This window comes from Tiliqua scincoides, chromosome 2 (assembly GCF_035046505.1).
Source record: "Tiliqua scincoides isolate rTilSci1 chromosome 2, rTilSci1.hap2, whole genome shotgun sequence".
NCBI lineage: Eukaryota > Metazoa > Chordata > Lepidosauria > Squamata > Scincidae > Tiliqua > Tiliqua scincoides.
In genome coordinates, this window is record NC_089822.1 from 39,973,479 (window position 1) to 39,986,925 (window position 13,447).

At 44.1% G+C, this 13,447-nt stretch overlaps 1 pseudogene; it reads left to right on the top strand.

Annotated features, from left to right (window-relative positions):
* Positions 1-3,672: 3,672 nt before the first annotated feature.
* On the top strand, positions 3,673-3,789 carry LOC136642380 (5S ribosomal RNA; annotated as a pseudogene).
* Positions 3,790-13,447: the final 9,658 nt, after the last annotated feature.

A 13,447-nucleotide genomic window follows, 5' to 3' on the forward strand; every position in this document is an offset into this window, starting at 1 on the left:
TTGGTTGCTCTTGTCTTTATGACATTAAGACTGACCTACTGCAAATTGCTGAATATTGGCTGCTCGTGATGACTATATAACGAGACACTGGCACACGTGACACATGTTTGCAGAGCTGGAGACTTCCGTGACTTCCCAAATGCCTCAAATGAGAAAAGGCCACTAAAAATGTGCGTGCTGATCAGCTAAGTGGATGTGTTGAAAACCTTTATTCTTTCCAGGGTTTCAGCTAAGTGGGCATGCGTACCATCTTTGTTCCTTGTAGATTTGTCACTGAATTTTACATCAACGAACATTTGAAAGGAATGTGGAGGTGTCTGCTCGCATGAGATATGTCAGGAATTTCAAGGGGACCAAAAAGTTTCCAGAACACTAGCTGAATTTAGATGCATACCTTGAATTAAACGGAAATAAACAAAGATAAAACACTGACGATGTAACAAATCTGGTGATAATAGCACTCAAACATACAGGGTTATTATAACTAATTAAGCCAATACTGTACATGTGATGTGCTTTGTACACTCAGAAAGTGCTATGCTAATACCAATGATTATTTAAATTAAATGCATGTTTTAACCCTGAAAATGTTTGCTTTCAAATGTTTAACCAGGACTACAAAACTGTCTCTGAGGTTCTTTCAGTGCGTAGCCATGTACTTGGGAAAGTATATTCCGGCTGAATGCAGAAGAATTCTATGTCAGGTGCCTGTTTTCAGCCATACAAGCCCATTCTTTGATGACAGGAACACTGCAGAGCTCAGGATCTTCCTTTCTTGATGGATTCACCAGATTTGGGTATTAGAATTACTTCCCATCTGAAATTATAAGATCACATTTTACTGATCCAATGTTAGCATTCAATCACCTTTTAATATTTAACAGCTGTGTCGTTGGAAATGAACAGCCCAGTCCTAACTAATTCCCCACAGAGTGATGCAGTGACACCAATTCAATGTCTTCTGTATCCCGAAGGGGAGTATTGGCCTACAGAGGCCTCTTTGGGGTAAGGGAACATTTTATCCCTTGCCCCAGGGTAAACTTATGGCAACCTGCTGGGTCCATTCGGACCTGTGTCAATGATATCACTGGCACCAGTCCGTGTGGACCTGTGAATCTAGGATTGCAAAGAGCATTTGGATTTAGTGAACACTACTGCAGCTGCCAAAGCCACTCCTCCCTTCCTGGTCCAAATCTGCACTCCTCACCGCCCTGTTCCGCCCAACCTCTCCCAGTTCCACCCTCCACCCACCTCCCTCCCATCCCCTAGGGTTACTTACTAGTGCTGGCACCAGCCGGAGGATCCTGGTGCACACAGCCAGCTGCTTGCAGTGGTGGCCACTGCACACTCCAGCATGTTGCATTTTGTGACTGCCAGAAAGTGCTATACACTGCTGAAACACTGGTTCTGGCAATAGGATCGAGCTATAAACCTCATTTCAGAATGATTTCACGGTGTCAGTTTTTTGTAATGGATGTTATACAGGAAATGAATGCCTTTTTATAACTAGCATTCAGAACTGCAGGTGTTTTGTTAGCACAAAACCCGTTCCTATGAAAAAAGTAACACCAATCTGATGGCCCTCCACATTGAGACCTTGGCATCTAGATGGTGCTGAATAAGAAACAGCATTATTTTAACTGGGGGAAAAATCTAAGAACCAAAGCACCACTATAAGGATACAATCCTAAGTACCTTTACTAGAAAGTAAAGGCCCAATCGTATCCTACCTCAGCACCGGCACTGAGCTCCAGTCCTGGTGCTGGGTGTTGCAAAAATGCTGTAAGGCACAACCACGACAGCCAGAGAGGATGGAGCGCTGACCCCAGTTGGCGCTGAGCCCAGCACTGGACAGACACTGCCTGGAGCACACTACGAGCTCCAGGTGGTGGTGAGGGCCTTGGGGGCAGAGGAAGGCATTCCAGGACAGGTGGAGGATGAAGGAGGGCAGATTTGGGGGAGGAACTGGAAAGGGATGGGACTGGCAGAACCCTGCTCCATTGTATCCTATCCTCCATGTCAGCTGAAAAGCCCAACACAGAGGCGCTCAAGTCTGTGCTGGCAAAATAGCTGGCACAGATTTGAGAAGCCCCATTGTGGGACTTGGGGCTTCCCCTGAGGAGACTGCCGGCAGCTTCCGTGGAGCCACCAGATGCAGCAATAGCCGTTTTCCAGCAGCGGTGCAAGAAGTCTCCTCAGGGGAAGTCCCCAGGAACTCAATTGAATTTACAAATTGCTTAGAATTGCATTGCACTTGCGCTTTCTCCAGGAACAGAAGATGTTAAAGAGGTTATTGAATGAATTAAGTTGTGTGGGTTAGTTCTCTTTTTGAAATAGTTTCTATAGTACATGAAGGTAGGGGCATGCGGGGGCGGGAGGCTGGAGAATCTAGACAAACAAGGACTGCTTTTAATAGATAATTTATACTTGGATTCCATAAAAAAACACATTTGTATTCTATAGGTAGGTACGTAAGATAAATAATACGTTTTTTGTTTTCTTTAAAATATACATGGTTAATAACCATAAGAAAGGATTGAAACCTATTCACTTATGTATTGTAGGAATGGATGGGTGATTTATACCTGTGTGGGTTCTTTGTGCTTGATGTAAGATGCACATATTTTGTACTTAAGTATCTGAACGAGAGTACAAACTGTATCATATGAGGTATCCTGAGCCTTGGATGAAGAATGTATATGTAAATAATCTTCTGCATGCTCTCTTGTTATATAATGGACGAGGAAGGCAGCATGCCTGGCTAAGAGAGACGGAAATTTATGAAGCCATTCCATTAAGAAGATTCAGGGCTACTGACAGTCATACTGTTACTGTGTTGCTAGAATGAATTGGAGCATAAAGTTTACCTAAGTTCCTAAGGGAACTTCAGGTCACTCCAAAACCCCAAGTTCACTTCATTAAGATGTTTTCATTTCTGCGCTAGTTTGGGAGTGGATGTTATTCAGATACGAAACGGATGTGAAATGTTGGTTTCAGTTAAATCAATTGCATCTTCCATTTCAAGACGCTTTTGCTGCCTTCCTATTTTATTTTTTAAAAAAACCCTGAATTTTAAACTTAGGGTTGGTACAATCCTAACCAACTTTCTAGTACTGGCATAGCCGTGTCAGTGGGGCATGTGCTGCATCCTGCAGTTGGGGGGGGGCAGTCATGGAGGCCTCCTCAAGGTAAGGCAATGTTTACCTCACTGCTGGAAAGTTGGTTAGGATTACACCCTTACTGTCTAAAGACATTCATCACGTTTTATGATGTTCTCTCTTTCTCATACAGCTTCTCTTTCTTCGTATACTAACGTCAGTTACAGCCCAATCCTATCCCCCCACCCTGCAGCCTAATTCTATCCCCCCACGTCCGCCATGCAGCTGCACTGATGGAGTGCATGCTGTATTATTATTATTATTATTAATAACAGTATTTATATACCGCTCTTCAACTAAAAGTTCACAAAACCAAAGCTTTTCAAATAAAAGTTCCCAAAGCTGTATGCATTGGTATTTACAGTCTGAGATTAGCTGGTCACTCACCATGAAGGCTGGGTAGGAATTTTTTTCTGTCGTCCAAATTGGCTGTGGACGGTGGTTTTTTTGCCCACCCCAAACTGATGAGGAAGGGAAGGTGTGTTCAGTAGGTTTCATGCATTAAAAATTGGTCACTTTCAACTGTTACCCTGCACATGCCCAATCTCATCTGATCTTGGAAGCTAAGCAGGGTCAGGCCTGGTTAGTACTTGGATGGGAGACTGCCTGGGAATACTGGGTGCTGTAGGCTTATACCATAGTCTTTCGAGACTGAAGGTTGCCAACCATTTTCGTTTAATAAAGTGACCCAAGTTAAACCCAAATGCAGTCTGGTGTCTTTGTTCAGGGGTGAGAGGGTAAATAGAATGCCAGATGCAGGGGAGTGGCAGGTCTTATGTGCTCCCTGAGGCATCTGGTGGGCTGCTGAGATATAGGAAGTTGGACAGGATGGGCTCTGGGCCTGATCCTGCAGAGCTCCTGTGTTCTTTTGTTCTTAATGGTGATTGCATGAACAGGCAGCCTGCATAAAGTAAAAATATTTTGGACTTCGCTTCATGTATGCCACCTTCTGTTTGTTGGCATAAGTCTGATAAGAGACAGGGGTGTGCAGGGTAGAAAAATGGGGATAGAATCCCAGCACATGCTGCTGATTTCCACCCCTTCCAGCTCCCAAATCACCCAGAGCAGGCAAGGATGCATCAGTTTATAGCAGCCATCCTTTTCCCTAAGCCATATAGTGGCATTCTTCAAATCGTGGGTGAAATGCTTGCTTCAAACATTAGGCTAAAGGGCACCAACTGGCAGGTAATGTCATGCACCCCACAGCTATCTTCTTACTTTATCAGACCACCATCCCAACCTTTTTCTCTCTTTAAGCTGAGCAAGCAAGAAGAGGATCAGGTCAGTCAAAACCTATCTCTTCCACCTCCTACTCCAGCACCACTGCCACAAATCAAGGGGCTGAAGGAGGAGATAGGGAACCACTGTAATCCTGATTGCTCTCATCCCAGGGCCACTGAAAATGCTCTTCGCCATCTTTTCCACCCTCCATTGCCTTCAGCTGCTGATTCTTAAAAACACTGGGAGGAGCCTGGGAGGGAAAGAGCCCTTCCAGACTGCTTCCTCTCAGGCTGTTTTGAAGAAGTGGTGGGCAGAACCTAGGAGAGGGGGGTAAAGGGGGTAATTTGTACCCAGGCCCAGGATCAAAGGGGGGGGGTCCCAGGAGCCAAGGGAGGGGGCCCAGGAATTTCCTGAGATATTATATTATATTTTCCTATCTACTCAGACTTGTTGCCTGCACAGGATTCTGGGGACACTACCACGACTAGGGATGCTGGAGACACTACCGATGCCACATGGGTTGGTAGACCTGGGCTCCAAAGACTTTTCCAGCCCTCCCCCCACTCTGTTTCACCCCTCCCTGCACCTATTCTGCTCACCCATCACCCCCTCCTGCTCTGTTTCACCCCTCCCCCTTTGCAAAGGGGCCCCAAAGAAATTTTGCACCCCCTGATAAAATTCCTCTCGGAGGCCCTGGTGGTGGATACTAGAAGAGAAGGAGTGGTGATGAAAATAAGGGATACAATGACTGGGGAGGGAGAAGGAAAAAGGGTCAGACATTTGGGCACTGCTTTGACCAGGTCTGTCACTGGAGAAGCTAAGTGGAAATTTTTGCTTTTCAGTCACAAATAGCTGGTTCAGTGTGGGTGGAAGGAAGACACAGGGACAAGTATGACCTAGTGATACCTGAGTAGTAACAAGAGGTTTTTCCAAACCAATCTTTCATGACATACCGCGCAATCCTAACTTGCATTGGAACAGGAATGCCACTGGGCCTGCTCTGTATCTATCGCAAGTTTTGGGCGCTAAGTGGCTCAGCCTGGGTAAGAGGAATTCCCTTACCCTGGGAAGAGCCACTGCAGCCCCAATGGGGTTACTCAGATCTGCACCACTGAAATCAGCAGCACAAATTCAAGCAGCCCAAGGTTGGCCCTGGCTGCCCAAGAATGGGGTTAGGATCAAAAGTCCTATTTTGTTCAATGGGGTTTACTCTCAGGAAAGTGTGGTTAGGATTGCAGCCTAAAGCACATAATATTTATAAAACACTTAGTAGCAGTAAATTTCATAGTATCCTGTAAAAATGTGTGCTGCATAGTGGTGGTCAATATTAACAAGGTCAGCTTTCATAGGGTGGAAAAATCCTCTCATTGGCTCAGAAACTCATTTGCATTTGAAAATTAGTATTATTCTTTGTCAAGGCCAAACCAGCCACTCTCTGTTATCTTTGCCATATTATTTATATCTAAGGAGCTCATGTTCATGATCCATTTTGACTTATATAGGACTTTTGCATTAATCTAAATCACTTCTGACGAAAGTTATTCTACACGACTGTACAAATGTGCCTTAATTAGAGAAACAGCACTATAGCCAGATCCCTGAATCAGTGTGGATTAAAACATAATTTCACAGCCAAACAGAAACATGTTCCCAATCACTGCACTTGAATTATTGTTACGTAGCTTGGGGCTTGTATTAAAATCACTGAATAATTGCAATCAGATTATTATAATCAAGTACAGGGACAGTAATTACAGGTTACAGTCGTTTTAAGCTGCCCTGGAAGTCCCATATACTTATCATATGCATATTAAAAGTTTATGTTAGTGATAAAATTAATGAACAGGATTGCAAGCTCCTGTCTGTGAGATAGGTGTCACAGATCTTCCTGTACAAGGAGTTGCATTCTGTATGGCAAGGGCATCCAACATGTCTGTCTACTTACATGTTTTCCGCTTTCCACACCAGTCAACTATGAACAGGAGAGGGGGTAATAATCTTTTTTTTAGTTCCCACTGAAAAAAGAATCCACCTTTAATAGAACTGAATTTTATTTCCATTTGTGGAAATGATTCTCTTTATTATCTTTTAAACCAATGGTGTCAAACATAAGGCCCGGGGGCCGGATGCGGCCTGTGGAAGCTTTTTATCTGGCCTTCAGGCTCTCCGCTGCTGAGCCATGCTGAGGTGTTACTGCTGAAAGGGCAGTCCACTTGAAAATTGAGCTCTCCCATATCTTGAATATGATCAAGATATGTATATTTTCTCTTCTGTCATTTGTAGCTAGTGAGTTCCGAAATAAGAAAAAGTGCTTATTTTTGGTCATGAACTGTTTAATGACATCACTTCCTGCCTAATGACATCACTTTCAGCCCTCAGCTGGCATCATGAATGCTATTCAGCCCTCTGTATGAAATGAGTTTGACATCCCTGTTTTATACAATATTAGGTTTGATAACTCTTTGCTATCTATGGACTAATGACCTGGAGACAGGGTTGAGCAGTGAAGTGGCTAAGTTTGCAGACGACACCAAACTTTTCCGAGTGGTAAAGACCAGAAGTGATTGTGAGGAGCTCCAGAAGGATCTCTCCAGACTGGCAGAATGGGCAGCAAAATGGCAGATGCGCTTCAATGTCAGTAAGTGTAAAGTCATGCACATTGGGGCAAAAAATCAAAACTTTAGATATAGGCTGATGGGTTCTGAGCTGTCTGTGACAGATCAGGAGAGAGATCTTGGGGTGGTGGTGGACAGGTCGATGAAAGTGTCGACCCAATGTGCGGCAGCAGTGAAGAAGGCCAATTCTATGCTTGGGATCATTAGGAAGGGTATTGAGAACAAAACGGCTAGTATTATAATGCCGTTGTACAAATCGATGGTAAGGCCACACCTGGAGTATTGTGTCCAGTTCTGGTCGCCGCATCTCAAAAAAGACATAGTGGAAATGGAAAAGGTGCAAAAGAGAGCGACTAAGATGATTACGGGGCTGGGGCACCTTCCTTATGAGGAAAGGCTACGGCGTTTGAGCCTCTTCAGCCTAGAAAAGAGACGCTTGAGGGGGGACATGATTGAGACATACAAAATTATGCAGGGGATGGACAGAGTGGATAGGGAGATGCTCTTTACACTCTCACATAATACCAGAACCAGGGGACATCCACTAAAATTGAGTGTTGGGCGGGTTAGGACAGACAAAAGAAAATATTTCTTTACTCAGCGCGTGGTCGGTCTGTGGAACTCCTTGCCACAGGATGTGGTGCTGGCGTCTAGCCTAGACGCCTTTAAAAGGGGAATGGACGAGTTTCTGGAGGAAAAATCCATTATGGGGTATAAGCCATGATGTGTATGCGCAACCTCCTGATTTTAGGAATGGGTTAAGTCAGAATGCCAGATGTAGGGGAGAGCACCAGGATGAGGTCTCTTGTTATCTGGTGTGCTCCCTGGGGCATTTGGTGGGCCGCTGTGAGATACAGGAAGCTGGACTAGATGGGCCTATGGCCTGATCCAGTGGGGCTGTTCTTATGTTCTTATGTTCTTATGACTCTCCTGATTAAAAATGTACCCAGGAAATTGAACAGCTTTTTAAAAAAGAGAGAAATTGGATAAATTTTCCATTGTGAAATCATGTGGGCAATGATTATTTGTCTACAATCCTGCAGTCACATGGGAATAAGTCTGATTGACCTCAGTGGGGTTTATTTCTGAGTAGACTTGCATAGGACTGGATTGTTTTGTATTAATGTGTATATCTTGGAAATCCAGTTTTTGAAAAAGACTAAATTTGTGTTTTGCCAAAACCCTGGTTTTGACACCATTTTATATCAGCTTCTTTTGGAATCAGTATAAAAGCAATTTTTCTGATGTACTGAAGTGTTGTATTAAAAACAGTAACTCATGCTGCCTTAATATTCTGATTAAAGACAAAGCCCTATTGGTGCATTTTTAATTAGGCTCATCCTTGGATTCCAACAAGGAATAAAGCATCTGAAATATGAACTGGATTGTGATGGCTTGGATCTAAATTTAGAACCTGAAATTCAAGAAGCAGTGAAGCCCAAAGGCTTTCATCACAATGAACAGTCTCAGGCACAAGCATCCAATCACTGCACAGTGCTCTGGCTCTTTTGCTGATGGGAAATGGCAAGTTGGGAAGAGTGAAATGCAGCAACCTAAACATTTGTGATGGCATTTTTTGGTCTACTGCCAATATAACATCATTGAAATGTCAGCATAACATCCTTGTTGTTCAGGTAACCCTCCCACAAACACAAGTGACATAGATTTGGAAGGAAACAGAGGCATAATTATTGATAGTTACAATGCCAAGCCACAATTCAGGCCAGTGTAGCAGATCCTGACTAAAATCCATCACCACTCCAATGCAGGGACCTAATTAGGAGAAGACAATTGTCCTGCCTAATCTCTCCATATGGCGCAACACACTGGCTCAAAATCTGGGGTTCCCTCAAAGGTCACCCAGCTTCTTCATCACCAGTCTCTCTTTAGGGGGCTAAGGAAGCTGAATTGCTCTGTCCCCCCTGAGACAGGTAACCGCTAAACTACACTTCAGTCACCTGGATAGGAGCCCCAGCATAAGTAAATCAGCATGGAGGTGGGAGGGAGGTGGGGGGTAGAATGGAGTAGGGAGGGGAGGAACAGGATGGAGAACGGGAAGGAGAGAAGGGCAGATCAAGGCCAGGAAGAATGCAATATTTGCAGCAGTGGCATCACCAATATCCTGTCCTGCCTTCCCAGCCTTAATCTACCTTCCAGGGTCCACTTGGCTTTGAGCTAGTTAAATTGTTGGCACAGATCTGAATAGACCCATTTAGGCAGTGGAGGCTTACCCTTTGCCACAAGGATTGTTCCCTTACCTGGAGGAGACCTCTGGGACTGCTGCCCCTCAGAAGGCAGCACATGTTCTGATGTGGGGGGTGGGTGGGTTGGTAATTGGATGCTACGAAATAGCTATGGCAGGCATGGTCCAACTCATAGCCAAGAGAGAGAATGCCATGTTTTGGGGGGTAATAGTTCCATTCTTCATTGCTCTGCAGGTATCTACCCAGAGATACCTTGATCCTGTCCCATGTTAAATGTATTGGGAACAAAAGTCTTAACCAAGAACTTGAGTATTTCTGTCACAGCAACACAGAACATATCACACAAACCTCTTTTTTTAAGGGTATGTTTATGATAAAAGCAGCATACATGGATATGGTTTGGTAAAGGGGATTTTACACCATCCCCCCATGCAGAAAGGGATAACTGAATGTCTGTTAAATATGAATGGAAATGAAAGAATCTGACATTCAGGAGAACAAAATAGGCCAGCAGACTAATTCTGTGCCAGCCACACAGACCTTCTGCAGCCACCATGACAGCCAGCATAAGCCAGATAAAAGGCCAACCAAACACCCAGATGCTGCTCTCAGAAAATTACATGCTAGAACTCAGCATCTGGGTTTCACAGCTGCCAAGTCCACCCCATGGGTGTCCACAGTATTGGCTCAGATGTTGGACCAAACAGAAGGGAAGTGGGCCACACGGAACATGCTGAACAGCACAGTTAACAAGATGAGGCTGAGCCAAGTGTGTAATCAAAACACATTGAGCTTGCCAGCCTGGTTTAGAACTTTCAGAAGCAGAAGCCAAATCTAAAACCAAACCTAAATATCGGACATGGGCAAGAAATTTCTCTCCAGGTAGTCCCTTGGAACAAACTGAAAACTGGCAATTATAGCTGAAACCACCTACCAACCAACTCCCTGTGATGAACCGGAAAGATTCAAGAGGCATGGAATGTTTATTTCAAATTCTATTCTGCTTTTTGTCCAATCACTCCAAGGTGGCTAATGAACAAAAAAAATAGAATGAAAGTATCCATTTAAAAAAAAATCAAAACAACAATAAAACAATCAAAAACAAGTAGGCTGGGGTGAGTAGGCTTCTTGAAGGCTGGGATGGTGCACCTCAAATTTGCCTCAGGGTTTGTCCCTCAAATCCAGGGAGCGGAAAGAGGAGGAGAAGCAGTGAAGGCAAGTAGATGGACAGAGAGGGTCACTCCTCAGCAATCTGTTGCCTGAGGTGACTGCTTCCATTGGCTTCATGGATGGGCTGGACATAGTGGGAGTCATGCATGCCAGTTGAAGTATACTCCAAACTGCCCCATAGCGTATCCATTGCTCGTAATCCAAACAGGTCAAATTGGAATCTCCTGGTCTCTGTCAGGAACACGTTTAGGTCGGTGGAACACTGCCTCCATGAAAACGCTCTCGCATCAATCTTGCTTTACTCTTTCACATTTTTATACCACACTTCCTCCAAGGAGCTCAGGGTGGTGTATATAGTTCCTCACCTCCTTTTGTCCTCATAACAATGCTGTGAGGTAGGTGATTTGAACCTGGACCTTCCAGGTCTAAGTCCAATTCCCAAATGACCTATGCCTTGTGCACGACAACATTAATTTAACGGTGAACGTGTGTCTTTGGAACAGGAACATTTCAGATCTTTAGAAAAACTGAATGGTGGGTTGTCGTTGTCATCCCCCAATGTTAGTGCTCAAACCTTCAACCACCTTATCTGCCCAACTCTGCCAACCAAAGATTCTCCCTGACTCCATGTGTAATGTTCAAGGTCACTATCAACAAGGTCACTATCACATTTAAGTGATCCTGGAAAAATATATATATATATCCTCCCTTAGCTCTTATGACTAAGCCCATGGTAGGGCGCTTACAGGGCATAAGGGGGGGTAACTTAAAAGGTGGATGCACCTCAAGATCACTTCAACTTATCCCTAAGTAACATGTCAAACTCACAGTGAGTGCATGCATAAAAGATGGATTTTTTTCAGCCACAAACAGTCTTTGTGACTGTGGCATAGTGGTTAAATGGAGGCCAGATTCTGAAAAATGTGCATGGCTTAAGTTACCCCTTTTAAGTATCCTGCCACCTTCCACAATCTTACTGGCCAACAGAGGAATTATTTCAGTATCACTAGAGGATGGTAAAAAGGAAAAGGTAGGCACTACAAAAAACTTAGTACAATCCTAAAATGCACACACAACCACCTCAGTTGTAGATGTCTCCCTGCCACGCAAACATAAATATATACAGAGCCATACAACCTGGTTGTAGGCCATGCAGAACATGGGGTCCATGTGGCAGCTTGTAGCCCCTCTTTGTGGCCCCCTGAAGGAATGCCATTATTTGTAGACCATTTCCATCTTGCTGTGGGCCCCATGAATTGGGACCACATAGGGAATAGAGGGGCTTTAACCATACTCCTCAAACCCCTGATGCCCTCCCCCTCTTTGCCCCAAACCACTGCCACCCTACTTGCTCAGGCATGGGCTAGGTCTATTGGTGATATGAGCTAGCGGACATTTGAGCCAGTAGCTCTGACATACACAGCAGCAATAGCATGCCATTTGCAGTGCTGCTGCTGCCTTTATTATGGTGGATCATGACATCTGCTCTTGTAAAGGGCCCATAAGATTGGGCCATTCATGTGAAATAATGGCACAGTTCCTGTGTGCCTAGGAAGGGAGGTAATTTTGCCTCTGCCCCCACCTCTGCATAGAGGCATGAGGCATATTGGCCAGTTAGACCAGGAAGCACAACCTTGTGCAGCTCTACCCAATCTCAATCCATGGGAGCTTAATCTGGCTGTTATTGACAAAAAATCAGTGCCTTGCCAGTCATCAGGTCCAGGACCAAATCTGTAACTGTTTACAGCTTATTGTTGACTTCCTGCTCTTTCTCCAGTGTCTTATCCATGAAGCCTTGAAAATCTTGTTTCTACTATTGATCTGAGCTAGTTTGAATGGGCATGTGCTAGTACTATATGCCAAGGATCGAGTCACCTAACAAGCTCACTTTACTTTGCTGTCAGTTTCATTTTCTGGTGCTCCACAGGCCAGCCTTCTCTGTCTAAAGTAGGACACTCAGCCTATGTACTTATTTCATGGGAATGCTTGTGATGTTTTATTTTAATGGCACTTGTTTCTAGAGAGATTTCATTTTAAGGCCAATTGTTGCTTGAACATTGCTCCTCACCATAGGATAAAATCTCAGGCTAAAATTTACCACTCAGTCTGTAACAGCAGTGCTTTAGGGAAGATTGATCACTGCTTTTCGAGCCCTGGTAAGCTGTAAATTGTTGCAATCTGAGAAGATGTGTGGCTTTCCTGCGCAGATGGATTTTGTTCATGGCAGCAGAACAAGTATTTGTTCCATGGTTTGTAATCCCAAATTATCAAAGGTAGACTACCTAGTACTTAGGGGGGTTGTCACTTCAGCTGTATTGAAGAGAGGAAAATAATCCACATGCCTCTCTAGTTTTGGGCAAGTTGTCACGTGCAATTCTGATTCTGCCGTTGAAAATCAAGCAAGGGACATTTTCTTCCCGTTCTTTCGTATTGACAACTTGCATTTCTACTTGTGCACAACCCAGTGCTTATCTATTCAGACGATGCACTCCATCATTACCCTGATGTGAATCGCACTGCCTTTTTCGAGGGCAAAGTATTAAGTAGAGACAAATAGGAGTTTAGTCCCCCATGGAATTGGGAGTTTTGTGTTCAAAAATGAGACTTGGTGTTTATTTAACAAGTGTCCATTTTAAAACATGCCCTCAGTCTTGAACTCATGCAATCCCAAGTCAGTCGTAAATGTGTGAGGAATCAAAAATATACACTAGCTGGACTTTTGCTATAACAGACACATGATTTCTCTGCCAAGTTGGATCTTGGGATGAAGTTTCTGACTTTTCCAACTCACCTCATCATACGCCTCGGAGCCAGGCCTTCCCTACGCACTCAGGGCCAATTGTAGAGTGCATGAATTGGCCTTCGGTGTGAGCTTTGCAAAGTTCTGCAAAGTTCTGTTCCTTCATGTTTGAACAACCAGAACAGAAGGTGGGGTGGGTGACAGTTGGAAAGGAATGGGTTTATTCCTGATACTATATATTTTTTAAAAAAATTGCCGGTGGTTTGGCTGAGGAGTTGATTAGTGCTCTAATGGAATTAGACTATAATTGAATGTTGGTTGAAAATAAATATTTTGTCA